This window comes from Canis aureus, chromosome 25 (genome assembly GCF_053574225.1).
Source record: "Canis aureus isolate CA01 chromosome 25, VMU_Caureus_v.1.0, whole genome shotgun sequence".
NCBI classification, from domain to species: domain Eukaryota; kingdom Metazoa; phylum Chordata; class Mammalia; order Carnivora; family Canidae; genus Canis; species Canis aureus.
Window position 1 is genome coordinate 26776233 of NC_135635.1, and position 26500 is coordinate 26802732.

The following is a 26500-nucleotide window of genomic DNA, read 5'->3' on the forward strand; positions in this document are numbered from 1 at the left end:
CATGGGGCAGGATACCTGACATGACTCCACCTGCTCCTGCTCCATCTGTTCCCATGGAATATGAGGAGGCACTGGAAGCAATGAAATTGATAGAAGCTGTAACCAGCTCTACCTGACTCCAGGGAATCCCTGAAGATGAGACTGGCTCCAGTGTGGGCCAAGAGGCATCTTTCTTCATGCAGAGTTTTATGGTTCACATAGAAGGGCCAGTGTTTTTCTATTGTATTGATATTTGAGGTCTGCCCTGAGAAGGAGGTACTTTCTTACTTGTGGAATTTCTCATGTTCCCAACAGGAAGTAGGTGACTCCAGACCTGCTAGAGGTAGGATTACTTATATATTTACTTGCTTATTTAAGATTCTTCTTTGAGGTACTGGTGCTAAAACTTTGTGAGAGCATCTAAGATATCTCAGTGAGAGAGAATGTACACCCCCAATGCGGAATAAAATGGACTGACACAGGAGGAATTAATAACAGGATAGGGATTGAGTCATCATCACTTTGGAGGGGAAGGTATTAGTAGAAACTGAAAGAGAGGTTTTGGTCAAGAGTTACTTCCTGGAGGAGGATGCTAATGGGGCAATTTGGTAAATAAAAGAGGGATAGATGAGTTGAAAAGGAAATAGGACAGTAATTCTAGGCTACATGGACCTTTAAGAGTAATGAAGGAATGACAGTCTTGTGAGGGATATGTTTTCACATTTGAAAAGAATTTATAAGCCAGGTTTGTATTGTCTATTGTGCCATGGAGCAAAATTTCTGAATCAGGAAGGGATGAGATATGATTCTCACAGCCACCTAGAGAATAGACAGAAGTATGTGGACAGATAGACTCTTTCTGGGAGACAGTTGTAGCAACCGCTACAGTCATGTAGATCCCGCTCTTCTAATGTGGTCCATGAACCAACAGCATAGGTGTCACCTGGGAGCTTGCTAGAAATGCAGCATCTTAGGCCCCAACCCAGACCTACTGAATCAGAAGCTGCATTTTTAAAAGGCTCCCAAGTGATTTGTATGCTCATTTACGTTTGAGAAGCACTGACCCAAGATGATTGATGATATCTGGGCTCAGATGAGCGCTATAGAAGGTCTGACAACTTCAGAATTGGGAGCACAGAGGAGGGTCCTAGGCTGGGGAAATTGAATTTGGGGAAGAGAAAGAAGTGTGGGCCCTGGCTGCCCTCCTGTCTCCAGGCTTCCCACACCAGTCACTATGGCAGGGTTCGGCATTCTGCCCACTTTGGAACAATGCCTGTTGTGCCCTCGCAGGAGTCTGTTTGGTCTTCAGGGGCTCTCCTGGGGCAAACATTGCATGAGTCGGGACTGCTGCCCATTCTCTTACCCCTTCTTCATATGATGGCCTGAAAGGGACTGGGGAGGTCATTTTAGTCATGCCCACCTCAGGTTTGTGCTGAAGAGACTATGGAGGTTGTAGGGATGAAATAGGAGTTCTTCACTACCTGTCCAGGAAATTAATATACTTTCATCTTTAAAAAGCTTTAAGGAGACATCAGATGACTGCATGAGGAATTATATCCTGGTAGGGACAAAAGTAATGCTTTTTAAGGTATTTTTTTATTATTCTTAGTGAATTAATAATAAGGTACATGAGACCTATAATTCCAGAGACGTAATGAGAGGCAATGGAACAATGTTACCAAGTGGGCATTTGAGAATTTTCCTAGGCTTTTAAGGGCTTGTTTACTTTATCTCTAATCAGAATGCGTGATTAAAGACAGGCCAATATTGAAGGAAAACAGATTGAGATTGAATATAAGGAAGAATATTCTGAGATTAGCAAGGTGAGGGTGCAGGCTATCTGGCCATATGCATGGCTGTCTCACTTGGGTTTGGAATGTTTCAGATGAGCTCCTGCCCAGAAACAGCAAAATGTACAAAATGAACTCTCAAAATACTTTTTTTTTATCCCAAGAAATCTCCAGTCAACTTGTCAAGTGAAAGAGTGGGGTGGATGTGTGGTATATATAAAGTGGTAAGGAATGGGGATAATGAATGACAAAAGAGAAAGAACATTAGTGCATTGAAATCTGTCAAAAATTGTGATCAGGTTTTAGATTTAGGAGAATAAGTTGCATGTTAGGGCTCAAATAAGAGTTTTAGGTTTCCACATTCTTCCTCTCACCATGTATTTGTATTACCTCATTGATGAGATTTTAAAACCTCCTAAGGGAATCAGAACATCTGTTATGTATTACTTCTTTATATCTCCAGAACCCACAGAGTGATGATGATAATAGCTACTATTACTGAGTAGTCTACCCAAGCACTTTGCATAATCACCTATTTGATACAAAATCTGTAGGAGTTGAGTATTACTATGTTCACTTTACAAAAGATGAAACTAAAGCTAAGGAGGTGCAAAGTACAGTGAAGTAATTTGTGCAAAATGAGTAATGAAGCTAGGACTTGTACCAAGCTTGAGCAAAGCTCCTACTGCTAACCCTTGAGCTATACTGTGCATGGAGTAGTAGCTCAGTAAGGGGTAGGTGATACTGAGACCTGATGGCATAGAGGCAATTAAAATACAGGGGATAATTCCAAATAATGAATAATGAAAAATCAATTTCTATTTGTGGCATGTAGTCAGAGACACACTTCGTGACACATGCAGCTCATACCCAGATACTCTCTCCTTCACCTTCACTGTGCACCACCCTGCAGTCAGGAACTTGGAAAGGGCAAGAGGCTATCTAGTATATTGATAATTGAAAGTCCTGTGTGTGTGCCAGGTATATGGACATATGTTATTGAATTTGAGTGGGAATAAGCACCAAGGAACGGGGTACATTTTTCTCGGTAGGCCTAGTATGTTTAGCTATAGTATGTGTGCCTCTGTGTGGTGTGCATGTGTGTGTGCACATGTGCACAATTCCTGAAGGAGTTCAACCAGCTATAAGGAACTAGCTGCCTTCCCTCCTGTTGCTTCCAAGTCTGGCTTGGAAGGTTCAGGAACTGAAAGCGCAATGTGCGCAAGGAACGAGAGAAGAGACAGACACAAACTACTGTGGGGATCAGGGGACCAACGCAAAGCCTTCAAAAGTTCCAAGCTCATAGAGGCTGCTGCTTTTATTAGGTGCATTGATGAACACTGCGTGTTGAAAGAGAGATCTCTACATTAGATAAGTCGGGTAATACAAAGAGGCAGGCTGGAAATAACTTCTAACAAACAACCCTCCCACAGAGAGTGCATAAGGAAGTTTCAAGAATGATGAACAGTCCAGTCTGGTGTTCCAGTTGGTTGCATCCTGCGTTCAGGATTTACTTTTCTTTCCTAGGTACAAACCTCTCTTTTTCAGGCCATGGGGTGCATTTCTCGGGATTACATATTAAAAGCCTCTTTTCTTGGATCTATTTATGATACAGTAGGCCTGTTTCCCACACCTTCCCTGGCCCTGGTTTGTGTGTTTGTACCAAATCCTGATAGTAACATTTCATCTACTTTCAAGGGAACCTCAATGAGTTTCCGGGAAGTTTATGGCTAAGATTCTGGGCTGCTTTGGAGCCCCTATACATCAGCTACCATCTGGAGAGGTTTGCAGAGAAAGAGAAACAGCAGCCACAAGTCAATCCCCTCTTGACTTTTCTTTCTAGCCTAATACACAGTCGTCCTTGAATGTTCACCACGCATGTAACCACTTCTCCTCTCCTAGAACCCCCTCATATAAGGTACTAAGAGAAGTTATTTTATTTACATCTTTGCTTCCAAGTGAGACTATTTCAGCCATTGCAAAAAGAGGAGAATTAAAAATTATATTAATTAAGGAACCTAGAGTTGAGATTGTGAGAAATTGGTCACTTGTGAAACTAAATGCATAGAAAGCAATGAGCTTTGGCAGAAGCAAGGATGGTAAAAGGAGTTGAATGTCTCTGTTACTTCTTTAGAAAACCTGAAGCCAAGCTCCTGGAAGCAGGAGACAGGATGACCTATATACATGGTTTGAAGGCATATACAGCACAGGAACCACCCCTCCTCCACCTTCCAATGCCAGTGCTGGGGAGACTGTTTTATGAGGGATTTCTATAACAAACTTTACCTCTGACGTTTCACAGCATTTCTTGTCCAGAGAAAGAGGAAATATAGATATATATTGGTACATTGTCTCTACAGATCGGATAGAGGAAAGTTGACTATGGAGATGGAAGAAGGAGAGGTTTCTCCCTTTTACTCTCTCATGATGGACAGTTCAACATCAAATAATGCCCAAAGTCAAGAAGTCCTTCCCAGTTAGCTACATCTTTTCCTTTGGAGTTCCATCCTTTCAATCTCTGACTACTGAAACCCTACACAATCATCATAGTCCAATTTAAATGTTACTTCTTGTATACACCTTTCTGGATAATTCCACATCAGAAGCAATTTATTCCCTTTGATCTTCTTTAGCCCTTTGTGTCAATCTACCATGGCTGTCTCCACACACTGTCTTCAGTTGTAGTCACTCTGTGTCTGTCTTCCCCATGTCCTTTACTCAACTGTAAGCTTTTGGAGTGGGGAGACTGTGCACTGTATATTTTTATATTCTCTCCAAAGGGCTTAACACAGAGCTAAAGAATTGTTAAATAACTTTCATGTGTGGTATATAGTTGTAGGAAAAGAGGCTATGGGTAGAGATGTAGAAATAGAGGCTCATGAATATTAAGGATATTGTTAATATAGGTCTGGACATGATACTTTCAGGTATAGATCAAATTACAAGGAAATTTTTATTCATCCGGTGGATTTATTCCCATATATTTATTCATCATTCTATTATTCAAATATAGAACTTTTCATACTGGGAAATAGACAATAAGAAAAAAAAAAGAGTTCAAATGATTACAGAGTATGATGAGCACCAGAAGGAAATAAACAGAGTCTTGTGATAAAGAATGACAGGGAATTTTCTTTAGATAGGGAGGATAGGAAAGGCTTTTATGGTCACTGTCATATATTTACCCTACTATGATTATGACTTAATTCAATTTCTAATATGAAGAGCAATAATAACAAAATCAGTAACAGAATGAGGAAAACAGCCTTCCCATCAGGGGGCGTGTTTGTCAACCCAACCTTAGGTTTGGTTCTATCTTTGGTCCAAGTTCCTAACCTCCCCACTGGCTTGGGAAGAGGATAAATCAGGGCCCTCCCTTGCCCCAGAACAGACCCTGCCCCCTCTTCTCCAGCTTAGGATTCAAGAAACAAAGCAGGAGTTAAAAGCTTTAATCTTGCTAGAGACTTGGAGACAGATCAAGGCAGAGGCCTCTGAAGTAAAGCCCCAGGATATGAGGAGCTGGGGAAGAGATGGAGACAGAAGTTCACAGAGAGACTAACTGCTGTCACAGAGACTCCCTCTCACCTCCCACTTCAGTCTCAGTCGGCTCTGGGCTCTATATTTCCTGGGGGAGCTGCTCAGGGTTTGGGGCTTTTGTAGGGGAGATATCCCCTGAGTGACTTTAGAGCCCCCCACCCGCCATCCGCATCATTCTTGGATCCCTGCTCTAAGGCTGAAGACAACCCAAGCTGTGAGGAGCAGGCAGTCTGCCAGTATCCCAGCTGCCTCAGCCAGCTCTGTCATTACCAGGGCCTTCTTTTGACTACTTTCCTGCCTCCTTCTTCTAGCACAAGTTGGTAGCATTAGTTTTTGTCTCTTGCAGAGCAAGGGTCACATTAGAAAAGGCTTGGGAGAGTGTAACAGGAATCTAAGACTGGTAACTGGAACTATTACACCCATAACCCTTTCCTGAGCCCTGCCTCCTGTTGGTATAACATGTTTTGGTCCATAGTTCAAGGCAAATGGTTCACCTTCTCACAAGGGCCTTGGCCTCGGTGGAGTTGGGACAATGTTCTACACATTCACTCCCTCTACTCTTGCTTCTTCAGTCTTTTGATTCTCTGCCTGCAACCTCCCCCTCTCTCCCTTCCTCCCTCCTTGTCACTCCTCTCCACCTCATGCCTGCTCAGCTCTTCCTGCCTTCTATCTGTGTCATACTGCTTCTCTTTTTCCTCTCAACCTTCTTCATCTATAATTCCAATTTTGAAGAGATGGGGAAATGAGTTTTAAGGGCAGTATCTGTGAGTGTGCTTTGGACACAGCAAGAGGCATGGTGGTCAGACATCAGGAAAAACCTGATAGGCACTAACAAAGTGTCCTAAGTGCCTCCTGACCCATCTTCCCTATTAGATGGGGCTGAGGTGCAAAGCACAGATTTAAATAAAATTGGTTAGGGATCCCTGGGTGGCTCAGCGGTTTGGCGCCTGCCTTTGGCCCAGGGCGCGATCCTGGAGTCCTGGGATCGAGTCCCGCATCGGGCTCCCGGCATGGAGCCTGCTTCTCCCTCTCCCTGTGTCTCTGCCTCTCTCTCTCTCTCTGTATGTGTGTGTGTGTGTCTATCATGAATAAATAAATAAATCTTTAAAAAAATAAAAATAAAATAAAATAAAATTGGTTAGGTTAAGGGTCAAGAAGCCCTCTTTGCCTGATGTCTAGCCTTAACAATATCCTAAGTATGAGAAATCACTGGCAAGTGGGAGAAGATCCATCTGGGGACTGGGTGTCCTCAAGTTCATCCTCTCTTCAGTCATAAGAAAAGTGGAGCCGTCCACTACTTCCACAAGTTCACAGTTAACCTCATGAGTTAACTTGGCTTTTAAGAAGCAATTTTGTTATACCAGCCACATAGAGCTATAGAACTGTTAAAGGTGATAGTTAAATTAATGATTACCTAGGAGTCCAACTTATTTTTATGTTGTTCAAGTAATCATATGTCCCTAGGCTCCCATTATTATCCCAACTGAGTGACAAGCATGAAGATTGTGTACACGTGAGCTATTGTAGCAATTTCTCTGAAATTTACCTCAAGTTGTCCAGCTTAGGCAAACAGCAAATGTTCAAAAACAGTTCATTGGAACTACAATTTAACATCCACGAAGGTGTGTTACTGAAGCATAATTTTTCTCTCTAAAATCATCCTCATTTCCAAAGAGAGCCAAATTCAGACTACCTCATTTGAAAAATAGGTCCAGTTTTAACAAAGCTGGCCTAATTATTTACATAAGCTCAGCAAGAATCGTGATTGACCTTATAAATTCTTTCAAACCTGCTTTGCTGGAACCCTTCAGAAGGAATCTCTAGATTGAACCTCTTAAGGCTAGAAGCCAAGCCTGCCATCAGACTTAACTGCAATACTTGTAGATTTGGGTGAATTCCCCTTCCCCAGGTCCCCCCAATATCCTGAGGTTTCCTATACCTGCCAGCAAGTGACATTCTTTCCTCACCTCATAAGACTTCTGGGAACTGTGTAAGCCAACATTTCCAAGGGGCTTTATTGACTCTAAAAAATAACCTTAGCCCCTTAAAGCTATCTGGTCCTATCTGAATCTATGTATGTCTCTCTCAAACATGACATTCCAGTCAAATCCTTGGTAAAGTAACCAGTGTTTCCAATGGTGTCCTTTTACAAGAACAAATTCTTATTGAACTTCTGCAAACAACTGTAATTGTCATAAAAGAAAGAATACTCACAAGAGTTTCTGAACTCTGGAGGGTTCAGGTGGAGAGAAATGTTAAAGGTTTCAATTTGTTCACAAAGGAATATTTTATCATGTTTCTGTAAGCCATAGATATCTTAAGAGAAAGTCTCTTTAAATCTGACAGAGCCCGCATAGAAAACTGGCAATGTTTCAGAGTCACAAAAACCATAAGCATCTTCCTCAATTCATTCATCCCCATGTTACTAATTCTTGTTCTGTTTGAATGCAGCTTTTGCATTAGTTGCAGAAAACTTTACCTGGTTTAGCTTTATGATTTTAAAGATATAAAAAATTCTGTATTTGTCAAAAGTCCTTTCCGTGAATCTCCTTCAAGAGGAAATTCATTTTGCAAAAGTGTTAGAATAATAAATGTAAGAAACAGAAGACTAAAAAATGGACATGATTCAAGATCTGATGACAGTTCACTATAATGCAGTTGATGAGGAAATCTGGTTATTTCCGTGACATTCAACATTTCATAATTAGAATGTCAAGCGAGGACAGCCCCAGTGTCTCCACAGCCAGTGCCAGGGAACAACACAGAGGCTGTGGTGGGAGGGACCCGATTAGAGCAGGGAGAGTGCTTCCCTGTGTGCAGCTTCCAGGAGCCCCTGGACACACAGGGCACAGAGCAAATGAGGGATGGAGAGAAGCTCCTCTGGCAGCTCAGGAGGGAGGAGCAGAGGGCAGGGCTGGGGGAGTCTGAGGAGCAGAGGGTGTGGGTGCCGAGGCCGGGTGTGCACAGCAGGCGTGTGCGGCCCGCGGGTCTGTGCTGCGGGGTTCACAGTCCTTGTGCCCAGTTCTGTGTGTGAGCAGGTATCACCCGGGGCAGGGGTGGCTGTGACATCAGGTTATCGAAGCCCAGGGCTGCGAGCTGCCTTCCCACCGGGCCTACAGGGTGTGCTTTGCTTTTAGGAGCAGCTGTGGGCGCCCAGGGAAGACCCCTGGGTTGGGAATGGAGCCCGCGTGGGCTCCAGGGCTGGCTCTAGTGACCAGCGGGGCCCCTGGAGGCATCACCTCTGGGAGCTGCGCTGCCACCTGCTGTCCAAGCATAAAGGAAAAGCCAGGTGGCCCTTGTGTGCCAGCAGCCCCAGGGCTGGGGCCAGGAAGGGAAGGGGCTGCCGCGGGGGTCAGGGACGCCGGTGGGGAGGGCGGCAGGAGGGCTTCCCTGAACTCGGAACTGCCTGGGTTCTCGCTGGAGCCCCGACTCCCCAGGCTGGGCGGCCCCCCCTCTCTCAGCGCCCAGGGCCCAGGGCGGGCTGTGCGGGGAGCGCCCTTCTCTGCCGCCCTCTGGTGGCCGCGGAGCGCGTCGCAGGCCGCTGCGGAGAAGGTTCCGATCGCGCCCCCAGGGTCTCGTCCCTCGCCCCCTGGTGGAAGTTCCGTGTATGACAAGAAGCCTTCTGTGATCCTCCAACCTCCTTTCCCCCTGGCTTCTGGAAGCTCTCACCACCTCCTAAAGGCTGAGATAGCCTTCCTGAGATTTAATCCTGTTTGCCCTTGCCTGAGGTTTGCTCTTGGGGATGTGTGGTGGAGACAAGGGGCTGAAATAAAGATATTGAGCAGAGAGAGCAATTTGTCTTCCTCCTTGGGTCCCATCTGCAATTTTAGCTTCCAAGAGTCTTTAGGAAGTTTCAAAGAAAGATGGCAGGGCTAGTGACATTCCTGGAGAACATGGGTCTGGAGCCGACCAGGCATGATGAGTCTGGGCTTCTGTGCATTTGCCCCTGAGCTCAGCCCATCAGCCTCAGCAGGGAGATGGATGGGCAGGAGCCAGGAGGCAGGGATGCTGGAGGAGATGGCAGATGGACAGATGCTGACAGGACTCCTTATCTCTAGCTCTGGGATCCGCTCTTTGGGGATCACCTTTACAATGTGCAGTGCAGCTATCCACATACTTACCAGAGGCACATTTTTGTCCTTTAGGGTGGATCTAATTTTGGAAAATTGCCAAGGTTTTCCTGAGGCTGCTGAGGACCCAAGAGGGAAGGTGTCCTGCACCCCAGAAGCTCCCTGAGAGCTGGGAAGAGCAGGCTGACAGCCAGAGAAGAGGCACAGGGCTCTAGGAACTCCTTCAGCAACTATGTGTGAGTGGAGGGAGTCAAGGACAACTGGACCAGGAAGACACAGAGCTCTAGAAGGTTTCCAAGGAGACAAGGAGATTGATACTCAGTCGCTAGGAGCAGGAACATGGAGAGGAGAGGATCAGAGAAGTCAGAGCTCTCAGAAAGTGCATGACCTTGGGGGAGGGAATGTGAGCCTTGGAAAGAGATGAGTAGGAAATATGTGTGTGTGTGTGTGTGTGTGTGTCTCCTTCTAGTATTTACCAACCCTAGCTCTAAGGAAATCCTTTCCAAATCTATCCTAAATTGCTTTTGCTGTAACTAAGCCCATCTCTCTAGTGGAGGTAGTTTCTAAAGTCTGGGATCTAGTTCAGTGTGTCCCATCAGATGTATGTCCACGGGGAAGGTGGTGGGTAAAGGGTAGAACTTAGAGAAGAAATGTGATTACCCAGTTCCTGGCTTTAATTACATGGAAGCACTGGCCATTCAGAACTTTATTATACTTCTAACTGTTCATTGAGTTTTGGATGGATCTGGTGGATTTACTCCCTGGTCTTCTCTGCAGGACTTCTCTGGAAGGTTCCCTCTGCACCCTGCCTCCTGCTGCTACAGAGACTCCCTGGGCTCCAGCTGTAACCACACAGCTGGCCTCTGAGACCTTCACATGTGGCTGACAGAGCCGGGGGCGGGGAGAACAATTCTCCTTTAGGTTGCTTGGGTTAATGTTCTCAGGGTCTCCCCTGGCCCTGAGGGGAGCTGGTCTCTGCAGAGCCCCAAGTAAGCCTGAGGGAAGAGGCGGGGGCCAGCTTGCTGTGCTGTCTTAGGTCTTCACATACTTGTCTGGGTGCTTCATCCCTGGTCCCTTATAACCTAGATTCAAGCGTGTACATTGGCCTCAAGGTCTCTATTCTCTGCCTCAGTTTCTCTTAAGCAGGTTTCATATGTGTATTATGGGGGACCTTTTAGTGAGGAGCTGCTTGAAAGCATGGATGGTGACTGCTTAGAGGTTGTCTACACTGAATCCAAAATAATGGACAGCAGTAGGTTATTTTGCTCCCACTGTGCAGGGGGCTTCCTTAGCTCTCAATGCAGACAGCCCCAGGCCTTCCCTCCCCTCCCTCTCCTCCATGGGATTCCTAACCAGGCTGCCCACACCTTCACCAGAGCAGGTCAGCCTCCCTTGCCTGCCTGCCTCAGTTTCTTTTTCTCCTTATCCCCCACACCCCAGCACTGGGTGTGCCAGGCCGCATGAACTCAGACATTAGGGCTGAGCTCAGGCCTCCTTTGATGGAGGCATTCTGGGGGGGGAGGGCAGGGGAGGCCTGTCCATATCCATGTAGGGCTCCTGGAACCCCCAGGTGGGCACAGGAGGGAGCCTGGGGCAGCCCTGGCAGCAGCCTGGCCCTGTCAGCTCTCTGGGCCCATCCAGTAGCAGCAGCTCCTGAGAGGGGCCCGGACTCAGCAGGAGCCAGGAGGGAGGGCAGAGGCTCCTGGAGCCACTCTGCAGCCCCCTCCCTGGCCTGGCTCCCCCTCCTGCTGCACACCTGCCTCCTTCTCTCTCCCTGTCTGCTCCCCACCTCCTCCCTGCAGCCCTGGCTTCTTCCTTCCATCTTGGCCTCCTTCACCTTCACCTCTGTCAGCAGATATGTCTGTCTCAGGGCCTGTCTGTCTGACTCCAGATATTCTGTGGTCTGAGGTTTCCCAGGACTGGGTCTGCCCTCAGCTTCTCCCTCTGGCTGACCCCTGCCTGTGTCCCTCCCTCAGGGTCTGGGGGTCTCTCTTCCCCTCACATCTGTGTGAGTCTCACCCTGGGAGCCTGTCAGTGTCTCCCCCTGCATGTCCTGCTGTCTGTCTCCTGTGCTGCCTCCTTCATTCCTGGTCCCTCTCTGCCTTCCCTTCCATCTCTCTTCCTTGCTTCTCTTATCTCTGTCTCTTTTGGCCTCTTCTCCTGTCTCTGTCCCACACCATTGCCTCCTCTCCTCTTCCTTCCTCCTACTCCTCTAGGTTCAGACATTTCATGTGACATCAGCTAGGGGAGGGGATTCTAACTGCCAGTTTCTGTACTCCTCCAGGAGACCCTTATGCCACAACCTTGCATCCTTTCCATTCCCTCAGCTCAGAACCAGTTGTCTTCCTTACCTGGTGATAGTCTAGGGCCCTGGCCTGTCCCCCAGCCTCCCACCCTCTCCCCAGCAGACAGTAAGTAGCACAGGGAGAAGGGGAAGGGATTGCTCTGGGGACCAGATGCAGGACACAGACCCTCCCCTGCACCTGCCCTTCTTTCCCTCAAGCAGAGTCACATCTGGAACAATCCCAGCTTGAGGCAGGGAAGACCGCCTAGGACCCGGGAACAGACACAGATCACACACCCAGCTGCCCCTCCCCTACTGTCCTGTCATCACAGCCCTCCTGCCAATCCTGCCAGGCCCCTTTGCCTCTAGGAATCCTAGCTCTGTGGTCTGGGCTGGGCCAATCCTGGCTCTGTGGTCAGGGCCCCTGGTCCCTGCATCCTGGAGATGTGTTAGGGTGGGGGCAGTGGAATCTGTAGGTTTTCCTCAGGTGGAGGTTCTTCCTGAGATCTGAGATCTGGGGAACTTCTTTCTGTTCCAAGATCAATGCTATCTCTTTGTATAGTTAATAAAGATTCTGTCTCTTTAGGGATCTACTGCTACCCTTCTCTCCCCTTCCTCTGCTTCCACCCCAGTCTTAAAGCACACAATTTAGGGTTTAGTAGAATCTCAACCACAGTATCAAGTAGAGGCAGCGGTGCCCCCTTTCCTTGAGACCCATGGCTTCTTGGGCCCATCACATGTGCATTCAGCTCTGGGTGTCTAAGTAGAAACTACCTTCTCCATCTCTGAGAAGTCTTTCCTCTCTTTCAAAATTAATGTTCCAGAAAGGAGCAGGCACCTTCTTTTGGTCACTGTTTCAGGGTCTTGAGAGCCCTACATTTGAATATCTAGAGCAGGATGTTCTCTAGGCAGGGATTATATCCCTTTCATTATTTCCACTAGCACAATGTTCAATGCATACTTAGCTAGGGTATGCTCCGAACGCTGAATGACTGTCTCAGGAAATCCATCCTGGTGAAGTTTAAGATCTCTTTTGGTTTCATTCCTGGAGTGATAGGAAACATGGGTGAGGAGGCTGGGATGGATGGTACTGGTAGAGAAACCTGTCTGAGATTCTGGGAGGGGCAACTGGGGTGAGGAGGATTCTCCTGTCCTTGTTTACAGGACTGCTAAGTGGGCTCTTCAGCTGGATCTGGGACTGGCCTCCCAATCTCCACAGGCTGGGCTCTACCTGGCTCCCTATTTTCTCCTTCTGCCAACCAGGACCTCCTCCATACCCAGGACTCTGGCAAAGCTTGTTTACTCCTAAGATCACATCTTAAATCCAATGTCTCCAGGAAATCCCCATTTAAACCTTCAGTCCACCTCCTCACCCAGCAGGGGCCCACTCGTCTTCCATTCCCACTTCTAGCCTTCCTCCAGGATTCCAACTAAGACACTTCCTTCACCCTTTTCTACCCTTCCCTTGTACCTGCCTCCCAATGTCCCAAACTTCTGAAGATTCTGTCTTGCCAGGGCCCTGCCTTCTAAGGGCCCCGCCTCCCAAAGGGCTCCGCCTCTCAAAGGGCTGGCCTTTGAAGAGCCCCAATTACTTGAGTGCCCAGCTAAGCTTTAGTCCAAGTCCAACACTCTGCAAGCTCCCTACCTATCCCTAACTTTCTTCTTAAGTCTTTCTCCTCTGAGACAAGAAAAGCCCATGGGTAAGTCATTTCTTGTGTTTATAGATTTGGCAAGAACTAAGACAGAGCCGGAGAGGAAAAAGGCTTGGCTGCTACTTGGTGAAGCCCTTGGGGTTTGAGCAGATGGTATTACTTAGAACCAGAGCTAGACTTTAGACTGGGGGGATGCAGAGCAGAAGCCTTGTGAATGAATTTAGGAAGGGCAGATAAACTTATCTGTGGGAGTTAGAGTGATTTGGAGGCCTACACTCCGTTCTCCTCCAGACCAGAAAAGTTCTCAACTCTGCTGGTGAAAATATGATTTAGGGGAGGTTATTCCTTGGTTCTTCTCCTCCAGTATCCTCCCACCTGTTTTCCCTGCCCTCCTTCCTGCCCTTTCCTTTATGACCTGGTGGACAGTTTGCTTTCTTCATCTCTGTCTCTCCCACAGGGCCCAGCACACAGTGTGCTTAGACATGTTCTTTGAAGGAATGAGGGTTCCCCCACCTGGCTCTGCTGCCTCCTTCATGTTTTGCCCCACTGTCTCACTGGAGATTCTGAGTTTCTGTATCATAACTTCTTAGGGAGGACATCATTGTAGACTTTGCCAAACAGCAGATCCAGTTTAATAAGATGGTCCCCCATCACCAGAAAGGAATTTGAGGTCATCTTCCTCCATGCTTAAGGAGCTAGCTATCTACTTTTACAGCTGCAAAGCTATTGCATATCTTTATTATCTAATTTAAAATACTTGTGTTGGGGATTGATTTTTAGGCCAGGTCAGGCTGTAAGAGGAAGATTACCAAGTTCCCCTCGGGTGTGGCTGCCTAGTGGTCTTTAAAACACTATCTATAAGAAGGCTTCTCAAAAAAAAAAAAAAAAAAAAAAAGAAGGCTTCTCTGAGGTTACAAGTATATTATAAATGAGCCAGTGCGATAAATAAATAAATGAAAAAAACCCTTGAGTTTTGATGGCTCTGTTCTTTCTCTTATAATCTATCAATTTTATGTATATAATAGGCGTATGTATTGATCTAGAAAGTCTTGGAAAAGAAACTGGAAATAGGACTGGCTTCCTGGGTCTTCTAGAAGCAGTTTGCTGTTACCACAAAACATATTTGCAACTCTTTAAATTCAAAGGTCCTTAGGGTCTTAAACTGTTCTCCCCCCCCCCTTCTTCCCACTGCCATGTACACTATGGGCAGTATCCCAAAACCAGAAGCCCACACAACACTTATCCATATACAACACCTGTTTTATTGATCAGATGTGGCAAATGTTGATGTCTAGGTTGTCTTTCTCTTGCCCTCTAGCAGTCATTGGGCAACTTCTCTCCACTATCAATTGATACCTGTTAGGTACTTCCAGAAGGCAGATTTGTTTTAACCTAGTTTAAACAAAATCTGTAGAAAGGTCAATTTCCTTCAGCAAGTGTATTCCAAATTGATACATATGATTTATGCATTATGTTCTTTTGGTATACCTTCATCCCCTTTTTATTATCAGAGAAATTATAAAGGGGATTAGAAAGATCTAGGGAAGAGGGATAAAGCATCTCCCTGAAAAGGTGGTGGCAGAGGTTATAGATTATGTTGCCTGATCTGGGGTGAGGCAGACAGGTTTTGGTGGAGAAGTCAAATGGATCTATATTTGATTAGGAACTCAGGACTTTCTGGATATTTATTTATTCTGTTTAGTTTACATTTTTATTGTGAATATAGTCTTTTACTAATAAATTTCTGTGTATTTCTCAAAAAAAAAAAGAACTCAGGACTTTAAGGCACAATACAACTTTCATATGACTCAAATGATCTTGTGACTTTTCTATAATAAAACAAAGCAAAATGAATTTACTTTCCAAGGAAGCAGATGGCAGTGTGTAGCAGCTACCTAGGCCTAGGAGAGGACCAAGTACATTGTGATGAGAGAGGACAGAGAGACAGAGATAGCTGAGTCCCAGAGGACAGAAGGACACATTTAAAGATATTAAAGAAGATAACCAGAGAGATAGTCAGCCTTTCCTAAGCCACACTGTGTGCAGTGTGTTACTGAGCGTATTCATTGGGAGGAGGTACATGGAAGAAGGAGCCATGGATTCTGACCACTCACAACTGCTAGTCTAAACGAGGAGACAGAGTACATTGATGGATGCGACCACTGGATGGATTTCTAGATTCTGTGCTTACAAGGAAAGGAAGGGTTTTAGAGGGAAAAAAAAACAAAGCTGTTTAAGTAAAAATTCTTAGAGATAGTGGGTATGGATCAGTGCTCATTTTAGATAAAGGCCATCCTACATCATAGTTGTAATTTGGAAAATAAGGTGGGCAGGCAGATGGATTTTCTTCTACTGCTTTATCCTGAGGAGATATATATGTATATATGAGAGAGAGAGAGAGAGCGAGCACAGGCAAGTGGGGGAGAAGGGAGAGGCTGAGGGAAAAAGAGAGAATCTTAAGCAAGTTCCATGACCAGTGTGGAGCCTGACTCAGGGCTCCATCTCATGACCCTGAGATTGTGACATGAGCCAAAACCAAGAGTCAGATGCTTAACTAAGCCATCCAGGCACCCATCTCCTGAGGACTTTTCTTAGGTGTTCTGTAGTGACAGGATTCAGGGTTGGGTAGAGTAGAGAATCATATAGGGAAGTAGAGGAGAAACCACTCTTCAGGGCAGCCTGGGTGTCTCAGCGGTTTAGTGCCGCCTTCAGCCCAGGGCCTGATCCTGGAGACCTGGGATCGAGTCCCACATTGGGCTTCCTGCATGGAGCCTGCTTCTCCCTCTGCCTGTGTCTCTGACTCTCTGTCTCTCTCTCTGTGTCTCTCGTGAATAAACAAATAAAATCTTTAAAAAAAAAAAAAACCACTCTTCACTATTGACATCAACGTATCATATCACTTTCTAATTCCTTAACTGCAAACCTTTCCTGGCTTTTTCAAGCTCTCTTTCTGATTCCTGTTTGGAATATCTTATTCTGATTCTTCCTAGTAGTCCGTCTAGTTTCCAAAGACCTCTAAAAGCGGAAGCTCAGGCTTTTCTGATTTGTCAAGTTGATCGTCTTGTTTTGTGTGATAGAAATGTTAAGAATTTCCAAAACTAGAATCTGACTGAAACTAAACCTATTAATGTGTCAAATCAAGAACAAGGATCGTTGCATTTAACTCTCTTTCTGCAGTTATCCCAGAGGGACTGAGAAAATCCCGCCTTGTTCACAAATGTCCCAGGATGATACTAGATAGTATGGTGTCTACATAGTCTTTTTTTTTTAATTTTTATTTATTTATGATAGTCACAGAGAGAGAGAGAGAGAGGCAGAGACATAGGCAGAGGGAGAAGCAGGCTCCATGCACCGGGAGCCCGATGTGGGATTCGATCCCGGGTCTCCAGGATCGCGCCCTGGGCCAAAGGCAGGCGCCAAACCGCTGCGCCACCCAGGGATCCCGGTGTCTACATAGTCTTTAGAGAAGCTCTGGCTATCTGCTTGTTTACCCAAATAATGGTGCAATTTTACTAGTGTAGTGTGTGCATGTTGCTGGGACTCTATAGATATATTGTGGGAAGGAAGCAAAATAATTTTGGTCTCCATCTACATGATTTTAGTCTGTATTTGACTATTTAAATTTGGTCTACATGCCGTTGGTCTGGGGTGTGTTAGTCTGCATTAGGATGAGTTTTATATATTGACATGGAACTCAGCCTCTGCCAGACTAGGATGGGATTTAAGAGGCATAGTGCCAGGGGTGGTAGGGTAGATAGGTGAGTAGAAAGTGGTGGCTGTGTTTCCTCTGGATCTAACGAGCAAACAGTTCGGGGACTGCCATGCCTTAGTTCAAGTCTTAGTTGCACCTAGTAATAGCTACTTACAGAATTAGGGTTTTTAGCTTCATGGAGAAACCACAAAGAAGGTTCTGCCTTAAGGAGTTTTTACTTCAGAAGGGAGACAAAAGTTTGTTCCAAGTCACATGCAAACAGAATACAGTACAAAGTAAGATCATAGGCGGAGGTTGCCTGGTAAGTGATCTATTTGGTGAGGTTGTTCTCAGAAGACTTCTGGGAGATAAGTTCGGATATTTATTTTCTTTAGTATCAGCTGAATTTGGTTACTTCAGCTTTCTTTCCAACCTTTCAGGAAAGCTATCTGATATTTACTTCTCTCTCTCTCCAGCGGAGAAGTTACACATTTATTACTTCTGCAGCAGTTTCTCTTTTTCTTTCCTTCATGGACCAAGACTGAGAATTATTGTTATTATTATTAATATTATATCTTAATATCTAGGTCTGTATCAATATCTCTAGCATACATTTACCTGGATCTGTGTAGCTGGGCAAACTGGATTTATTGGTTCAAGGCGTGGTGGAATTTGTGTTTGATAGGGAGCATGGAAGGAAGGCGTAAAGGAGGCCCAAGCTGAAAATGTAGCTTGAACTTATATTTCCTAGGAATAGTTCCAGGATACAATAGTTCCAGGAACAATTCCAGGATAAGGTTGCTCTTTCATGCAACCTTCTCAGGTTAACCCACAGTGCACAGAAGATACTCACTAGTCTCACCAACACTGGAATATGAGGTCCTTAACTACTCTTAACTTCCATTAACTAGGAAGCCATCTGGGATCTTGACATGCCCTTGCATTGGCTGTTAATTTCTGATTGAGGAATACCATCCCTGGTTCATAGTTTATGTATCTTTTACTTAGTTTGGCATCTGCAGAGGTGTTCATGAAATGCCCTTAATTCTAAGTTCCACCTAGGATAATTCTCTATTTGCCACCATTCTTTTGCACTGTGTGTAAATGAGTACATGATGATTTTAGGGTAATAGTGGTGATGTTGATAATTTAGGGGAAATTTGAAAGTGTTGCTTTTGGTTGAGTTCTTATGCACAAAGAATCACTACAGTGCCTGAATTTTCTAATTTAGAATCTGCCTTTGTATTCATCTATGCTTAGTTGAAATCTGATTTTTTTTATAGACTGAATCCAGTCTTTCTCACTTAGAAACTTTTATGCATTCTACTTGAGGGACCATCCAATTTCTCACTTCAGATACAACCCAAAGCACACCGAACCCATCTATGTAGGTATCTACAGACAGTAAGAAAAAATGGTAACATCTTTTTTTCCTCTGGGAGCTTATCATATAAGGACATTTCTCTTTTTTTTAAGAGTTTGTTAAAAAAAAGAGTTTGTTTATGAAAGAGAGAGAGAGAGAAAGCATGAGTTGGGAAAGGGGTAGAGGGAGAGGAAGAGAGTCTCAAGCAGACCTCGTGCTGAGTGGGGAGCCAACTTGGGGCTCAATTCCATTATCCCAAGATCTGTAGCCAAAATTAAGAGTCAACTGAGTCACACAGGTGCCCATATTAAGAACATTTCATGGACACTTCCTCATCTCCTGAAACAAGTGAAATCCTATTCTATCCACCATCAATCAGTTGACTATTGTACATTCTTGCCTTCTGTAGGCTAGCCTTAAATGTAGTCATGTTGCCTGATGCCAAAACATGAAGTAACTTATTTTCCAAATAAAGTAAAGCAGTGGAAATAATAAAACTCTGTGTTGTGTGTATGTTCAGTAGTTGCACATCAAGAGGATGACACTGGAACAATCATAAATATCACAGATAATGCGTTTTGTCTAGCTGACTTACTTCCTTTGTACTTCTGCTTTGTTGTGGTGGAAGAGACTTGAACCTCAGTTCTTGTATCAGATCTCTAACCTCACCAAAGAGGGCTGTAGAGTCTGGTGTACTTCCTTGGCTGTGGCCAGTCAACTCTTTCAACCTCAGGCCTTAGCTGGGGTAGGAACAAAGGAAAGGCAAGCTGAAAGCATTGTTAAGCAGAAGCTCTGCTCCTGGGGTCCACCTCACCACCTACTATACCTACCCACTTACCTAAAAGGGCAAAGCTCTAGGCCAATGAGTTATACCACTGGACATTAATGAGGGGAGAGTAGGGAGCAAGGAGAGCATACTGGAGAGATCAGATATCTCTATGTAGGTGTGGCCTTAGATGCTTGGGTAAGGAGAGTCAAACAAACTTAGTTGTTTATTGTTTGCTTCCTATTGCAGGAATTTAAGCAACTGGAGTGGAGGGATGTTTGTGTTTTTCCTTGCTTATCTTCAGTGCTGAATAAATGGGCAACAGTATATTTGTTGAATGAATAAATGAATGACCATGATTGGACACAGACTTTGAGAGAAGGCACAAACAGGAAGAGAAAATGGGAAGAATCTATTTCTCATTTGCTTTTAACTAATTCTTTTCTACTCTTGTGTATAAGACTTGGCCCCATTGTTCATGGTAGTTTCTATTCTGTGTACCTTTTCATATGTAGGCTGACTTGTTTCCACTTTGGAAGTATTGGTGTACACATACTCCACTTACTATACTTAAAGTTCTTGGCTTGAACTCAAAGCCCTATTCTTGTATTCCTGACTGCCCTCTACCGGAGTCCAGGGCTGCTGACTTAGAAGTCCAGAAACTCTGGAGAAGCCCAGCTATCCAAAAACTTCATCCCTGATTGTTTGGGAGGCAATGGTTTGATTGGCTCTAGAGTTTTCACTGTTTAGAAATTTTAGAAGAAAGAGAGAATTTGTATACTCTGGGATCAGGAGGATCTGTGCTTGGATACAAAGGGATTGTTTTAATCTATGGACATGTTATGTTTATAGTCTACTTCTCTGAAACTTTAAGAACTTGAAGATCATTATTGAACAGCCTTATTAGCCTTCTTATCAAGTCTTTATTAAACTTCTAGCAAAGCAACTGGTATCCAAACTATCTTTGAAGCTCTTCAGGAGGAGCTACAAGGCCAAATTCCTGATGGACGGGAGTGTTAACTCCCTACCATGGAAACTGTGAAATTTACTGCCTTGGAAAAATGCTTTGAAAGCTAAGGTCAAGAGTGAGGGCAGTACTCCTCTGAGGCAGAGGAGTGAACACAATGACCTCCAGGACAAAAGAGAGTGGGGCAAGGGCTTGCTGGGAGAACAAGACAGCCTGTAATTTGGTGGGTAGAGTGTTGGGTTTGACAGGAGTTTTTCTTGGAGACTAGGGATAGAACTTTTGTTTGGAGTTTGAAAGGACCTCAGAGACGGGGAGAAACATAGGGAAGAGGAAGAAAGATAGGGGGAGCTGAGAGCATTATGGAATTCATACATGCTGGCTTCATGTTCCCAGGCCCTTCTCTGCATTTCTTGAAGTACATCCCCTGAGGAAGCACCTCCTTTGGGAGAGACTGTTTCCTAATGGAACTGAGATTCACAGGCCCAGGGCCCTCATTAGGAAATGTTCTTGGGAATGCTCTTGAAATACATGATGGTGAATGTTCTCATCTCCTGTTTACATCTGTCTGGTCCTTTCATAAATAAATAAATAAATACATAAATAAATAAATAACCAACCAACCAACCAACCAACCGATCCTTCTAGGACGTTCAAGACATATTAGTGTATTAATACATATATATCCATTTTCTCTGTCCTAAATGGGTTGCTTGCTACTGTTATGAGTAGATCCTTGTCCATGGTAGTGAGGCTTGGAGATGGGAGTGTGGAATGCAGAAGGAAGAGGAGGTATATGGATCCTGACCCTGACCTCTGGAAGCTTTTAGACTATAAAGGAATTTAAGTGACACACCCAGGACACCAACAGACAGGGAAAAATTTTCAACTGAGCATCAATTATGTGCTGTAATTGCTAGAGATGCAGAGCAGTCAGGATGCCTTAGGAAAATCTTCCTAGGTACAGGATGGGGAAATTTTGTAGAAGAGGGCTGAAGAGAGGGTCAGGACTGGACAGAAGGAGTGAGGACGGCATCCCTGGCAGGGCAGGTAACTTACTCAGGACACGGGCTCATCCTAGGAAAGGTAAGTCAGGATGTGAGGAGTTGAGTAAGGAAAGAGGTAATGGGGCTGAAGGTAGGGGGAGATAGGACAGGGCTTTGACAGCTGGGTCAGAAGGTCTGGACTGATTATACGCCATTGGAATAATTGCAGATTATTGCACAAGAACAGGCATTTCTGAACATGTCATTTGATGATGATGTTTCTCTGTGTTGTTTTAAGCTGGATTTGTGGTAGGCTCTCTGAAGATTTGCAATCATGGGTTTACTTTCTCTTCTATAAGTTTGCTTCGTTTGTTTGTTCTGCTTGCTTTTATTTTATCATAAAATATGGTTATTTAATTCCCAGACGTTTTGTTCTTTGGGTTGTTTCTCTGGGATCTTCATACTGTATCTTTGGCCCACTTTCCCTCATCTTCAGTAAAAGTGAGAAGAGCTCAAGGACCACATTGCACAACACAGTGGTAAACAGAAATTATTAAAAACATTACCAGTCTCTCTGACCCACCATTCAGATTGTCCTCCTTTGGGATCCTGCTCAAGGTCCAAGGATGGACTTCAGAAGAGTGTATGATATTTTTTTTTAGGTAACTAACCTCAGAGGAGTCTGTGGTTCAACAAGTGTGAAGAATCACTGTTCTTTGTTGAAAAGTAGGTTGCTGGGGACAGTTCCCAGAGAAGGAAAGATGGTACAAGCATCCTTAGTGCCATCCACAGGAGCCTCCAAAGAGAGTTGAAGGAGCTGAAGGAGAAAGAGTAATTGGGAAAAGGGAAATGGGTTGAGAGGGAATTAGCAGGAGGGGTGCCCCATCTTCCCTTATTCTTCACCATCTTTCTAGCAGGTGTTCCTTCTTTGCATCCTCCATATCCTGGTGATTACAGGATTCTGGTTCTCCTTCAATTTAAATCTACTGAGTGCTTGTCATTTATCAGACTCTGTACCAGATCCTCTCACAACATTATCTCCTGAAATTCCTGTGTGGAACCTGCCATGCACAGAATGGGGTCAGTCCCTCCCTCAACCATGGCATGTTCACACCATCACTTCCTGTCAGGCCCCTTTTCCATTCATTTTATTTTCCCCTTTCACCCTTATCTCTATTCTCATTTCTCCTCCTCAGTGGGGGCACTTTCTTTAGTGTATGTAACAAGTGCTCTTCTAGTCTATGCTCTGTATGTGTAGTTAGATATATTCAACCATTCATCAAATACAGTGCCAACTCTGTCAGGCACAGTTGTAGATGCAGGGAGTCCAGCCAGAAGCAAAACCATTTTTAAAAGTCCTGCTTTCATGGAGCTTATATTCTAATGGAGTGAGAAAAATCATGAAGAAATAAATAAGTAAAACATTCAGTACCTTAAATAGTGACAAATGCTAAGAGAAAAAAAAGAAGGGATAGGTAGGTTGTGGGTGATTAGGAGCAGACTGCAGTTGTCTATGTGGGGATTCAGGAAGGCCATGCCAACAATCCTGCTATTTCACCAAATGCAGTTCCGAGAGCAACACCATGTGGATATCTGGGCTAGAAGGGATGCAGGTATAGGGGACAACAAGTACAAAGGCCTTGAGGTAGGTTCTCGCATGGTATGTTAGGAGGCCTGCCTGGTTAGGAGGCCAGTAGCTAGAGAAACAAGTGGGAAGAGAGAGAAACAGAAGGCTGAGAGGTAGCTGGGTCAGTGGCAAATACTGTAGGACTTTGTAGGTCAATGTAAATGCAGACTTTGGCTTTACTCTGAATGGAAAGGAAAACCAGTGGAAGATTGTGAGCAGAGGAAGGTCGTGACATTTTAAGCAGATATATTTGCATCCTTGACAAATATACAATGTTTTTTGGCTGTCTTTTAAATGAACATAAAAAGCATTATGCTAGGAGTACCTGGGTGTCTCAGTCCATTAAGCATATGCCTTCAAATTAGGTTATGATCCCAGGGCCCTGGGATTGAGCCCTAAGTGTCCACTGGGGTCCCTGCTTAGTGGGGAGTCTACTTCTCCCTCTGCCCCTCCCCACTCTCATGCTCTCTCATAAATAAATAAATAAATAAATAAATAAATAAATAAATAAAGTCTAAAAAATAAAGGCATTGTGCTGTATACCTCATTCTGCTTTTACTTTTGCCACCTAACATTGTTTTTAAGATCTACCCAAGTTGCTGCCTATAAATCTACTTTATTCTTTCTGACTCTGTGTAATATTTCATTGTTCACACAAAGCACATTTTACCTAAATATTCCTCTAGCAACAGATGCTGGCACAACTCCCACTTCCTGTCACCACAAATAGTCCTGTGATTAACATGCTCACATGGGCTCCTTATGGACTTTAGGAGAGAGTTTCCTGGGGGGTGCACACCCGGGAGAGAGATTGTGGAGTGGGAAGGGGTGTGTGTTCTTAATTCCACTGGGGTTGTACTTCAGATAATGTTCCTAGTGTTGCTCCCACCAGCAGTGTGTGATGGTTTGTATCTCCTCACTGAATTCTCATGCTGATCCAGTGAGGACCCTTGTGGATGAGGAGACTGAGGCTTAGAGAGAGTGAGCAAATTCCCTGAGTTCATGTGGTCACAGGGAAGGGCCAGGGATGACATCCAGTATTTCTGACATAATGATCATTGCTTTTTCCTCTATAGTACCCAGCACTGCCTCTTCCATAAATAAGATGAGGCAACCAGAGGCAAAAAAACTAATTATTATTATTATTATTATTATTATTATTATTATTATTATATTCCTGGTCTAACCCAGTGAGCCTAGGATCCCCACATGTTTAGCACCAGCATATTATGAGGGTGTGTAGTTAGAGTCCTTGGAGTTTAAGGGCAAATTATATAGAATAAAACTAATTTCATTGTCTCATGAGGGCTAGCTAACAGGCTTGAGGTTTTAGTGGACGATTTTGAAACTAGATGTTTATAAAGACTACGTATCAACGTTTGAGGATTTTATTTTATTTTATTTTATTTTATTAAAGATTTTATTTATTTAATCATGAGAGACAGAGAGAGAGAGAGAGAGAGAGAGAGAGAGGCAGAGACACAGGCAGAGGGAGAAGCAGGCTCCATGCAGGGAGCCTGATGTGGGACTTGATCCTGGGACTCCAGGATCATGCCCTGAGCTGAAGGCAGATGCTTAACCGCTGAGCCACCCGGGCATCCCACATGTGGGCATTTTAGATCAGATTTCAATATTAAATATTAGGTAGATTATATTAAGTGCAAAAAGAGAGATGATATTAAGTCCATATTTTTAGGCACTGAGCTACGTACTTACAGGCATCATTTCACTTACTCCTAACAACTACACTAGGAGGGATTTACTTTTACTCCCACTTGACTATTGTGGAATCTAAAGTTCTGAGAGGTTAACTAACTTGTCCAGAGTCACCAGCTATAGGTTGAGTTGAGATTTGAACCTGAATCATCTACCTGCAGAGCAGTAGTTAGTTACTCCTAACTACTCAGCTGTGCTGCCTCTCTGTGAAGGAAGCTTTTAGAAACTCTTTCCTTTGAATTTGAGGACAATGTCTTATCAGTTGGGTGGTTTAGAGCAGCCATGCAAAGTACAAGGTTAACATACAAGAATCTCCAGAGGGAGAGGATAGGAAGTTTGAAAATGTTCCCCAGGTATCTTTATTATGCCTGATTCTGTTCCCCGAAGTGGGAACCTCTGCATTAGGACATCCTACCTGGATTATAGGGCCTGAGCGTGATGCCTTCAAACAGTAGAAATTCTCTAACTGGGCATGAATGATTGATTGCCTATAACCCAAGACATCCTGATATTTTTAAAACAGGTGTCCTCAAAGGCAAACAATTCTTTATCACCTTTGTGTGGCTTATAGCTGCCATGAGTGATGTATGTTCAAGGTTTCATCACAGTTGGTTTTTTCCCTTCACATTTTTCATTTTTCTTGCCTTCTAAAGGAAGGAAATACCATCTATATATTTACCTGATCCAGGTTTATAAAGGTTTCCTGGCTACAAAGTATGTATCTCAAATTCAAGTAGATAGAAATTCTGGATTATGTGCTCTTTCGGGTTTCTCTTCTCAGTGTTGGTCATTTTTCAACAAATATTTTTGAGCACCTAACTCACAGTCTGATGGAGGAGACAGGCAGCTGACCTGCAGTTTGAATACATTAGGATAAATGGCACATGGGGGAAGTGCAGGTGCTATGAGAGCACATAGGAAGGACAGCCTAAGGGTCAGGGGAGGCTTCCTGAGGAAGCACTCTTGAACTGGGAACTGAAAGAGAAGTGGGGACAGGGTAGGTAAGTAAAGTGGTCAAGAGGGCAGTAGAGGCGAGGGAACAGGGTGAGTGCTGAATTTCACAGCTGGAGCAGGAACTGAGCAGAAAGTGAGGCTGGAAGAATGAGCACAGGTCAGATGATGAAGGAAGGAAGGACTATGAAGGAAAAGCAGTGGGAACCACGGAAGGGTCTGAAGCCTGGGGGTCGGTGGGGGACACTTCAATCACATTTATAGTGTAGAAAGATTCCATGAGTTAAGAACTGACCCTCCTTATCTATTTCACGTTTGTTGGTAAATCATAATACGAGAACTGGTGAATGGCAAATAAAGAGTCTAGATGGATTTGGATTTGTAGACAGAAGGGCTGACCCATAACCCAAGTCTTCCTTTTGATCATCTATAGAAAATATTTTTCAGTGTTTTTTTTTTCAGTTTTGACTTTATTTCTGTCTTTAGAAACCTCTGACAGCATTTCCTAAAATTATCTCAAACCAAAGCCTAAGCAGGGAGGTAAGTGGGGGTTACATGACTTTGTTTTCTCTGTTCTCCACTACTCATTTCTGGGGGATCACTGTGATTTGTTCTTCTAGAGCCTTTCTTCCCTGAGGAGGGAACCATTTCAGTAGTAGCAGGGGAGTAGGGAGAAGGTGGAACCTCATGCCAGTTCCTTCACTAGGAAAACATTTAGCATATTGAAAGCATGGTTTGAGCGAGTTAAAAATAACTCCACATGAAAAACTAATAGGGAGTTACAAGTGCATGTTTTAATATAGGCTCACAGAGCAGGGAAGATTCTCCAGGCCTGTGGTAGCTGACATCACAGATGGCACAGGGTGTGTATAGAGCGTAGTGTGGCCAGTAAGGAGACTGTCTGTAGAAGTGAGCTCACCTTCTCTCCTGTAGCCCAGAGAGGGAGGAGACAGAAGGTATTGTTTAGGTTGTGAGCTACTGAGCTAGATCACTTATTTCTTTCTCCCTATGGTTCACATACTCATAACTGTAAACATAACTATAGTGAATTTTTGTCTGGGTGCTTTGGGTGAGGTGTTTTGAATGTCAGAATTCAAAAAACCACCTTCTTGGCACCTCTGTCT

The 26500-nt window shown here is 44.4% G+C and overlaps 1 pseudogene across 2 annotated transcripts in view; it reads left to right on the forward strand.

The window, feature by feature from the left end:
• The window catches only part of LOC144297116 (cationic amino acid transporter 3 pseudogene), a 153139-nt pseudogene that overhangs the window by 114672 nt on the left and 11967 nt on the right, over positions 1-26500 (forward strand). The window lies entirely within an intron of this gene.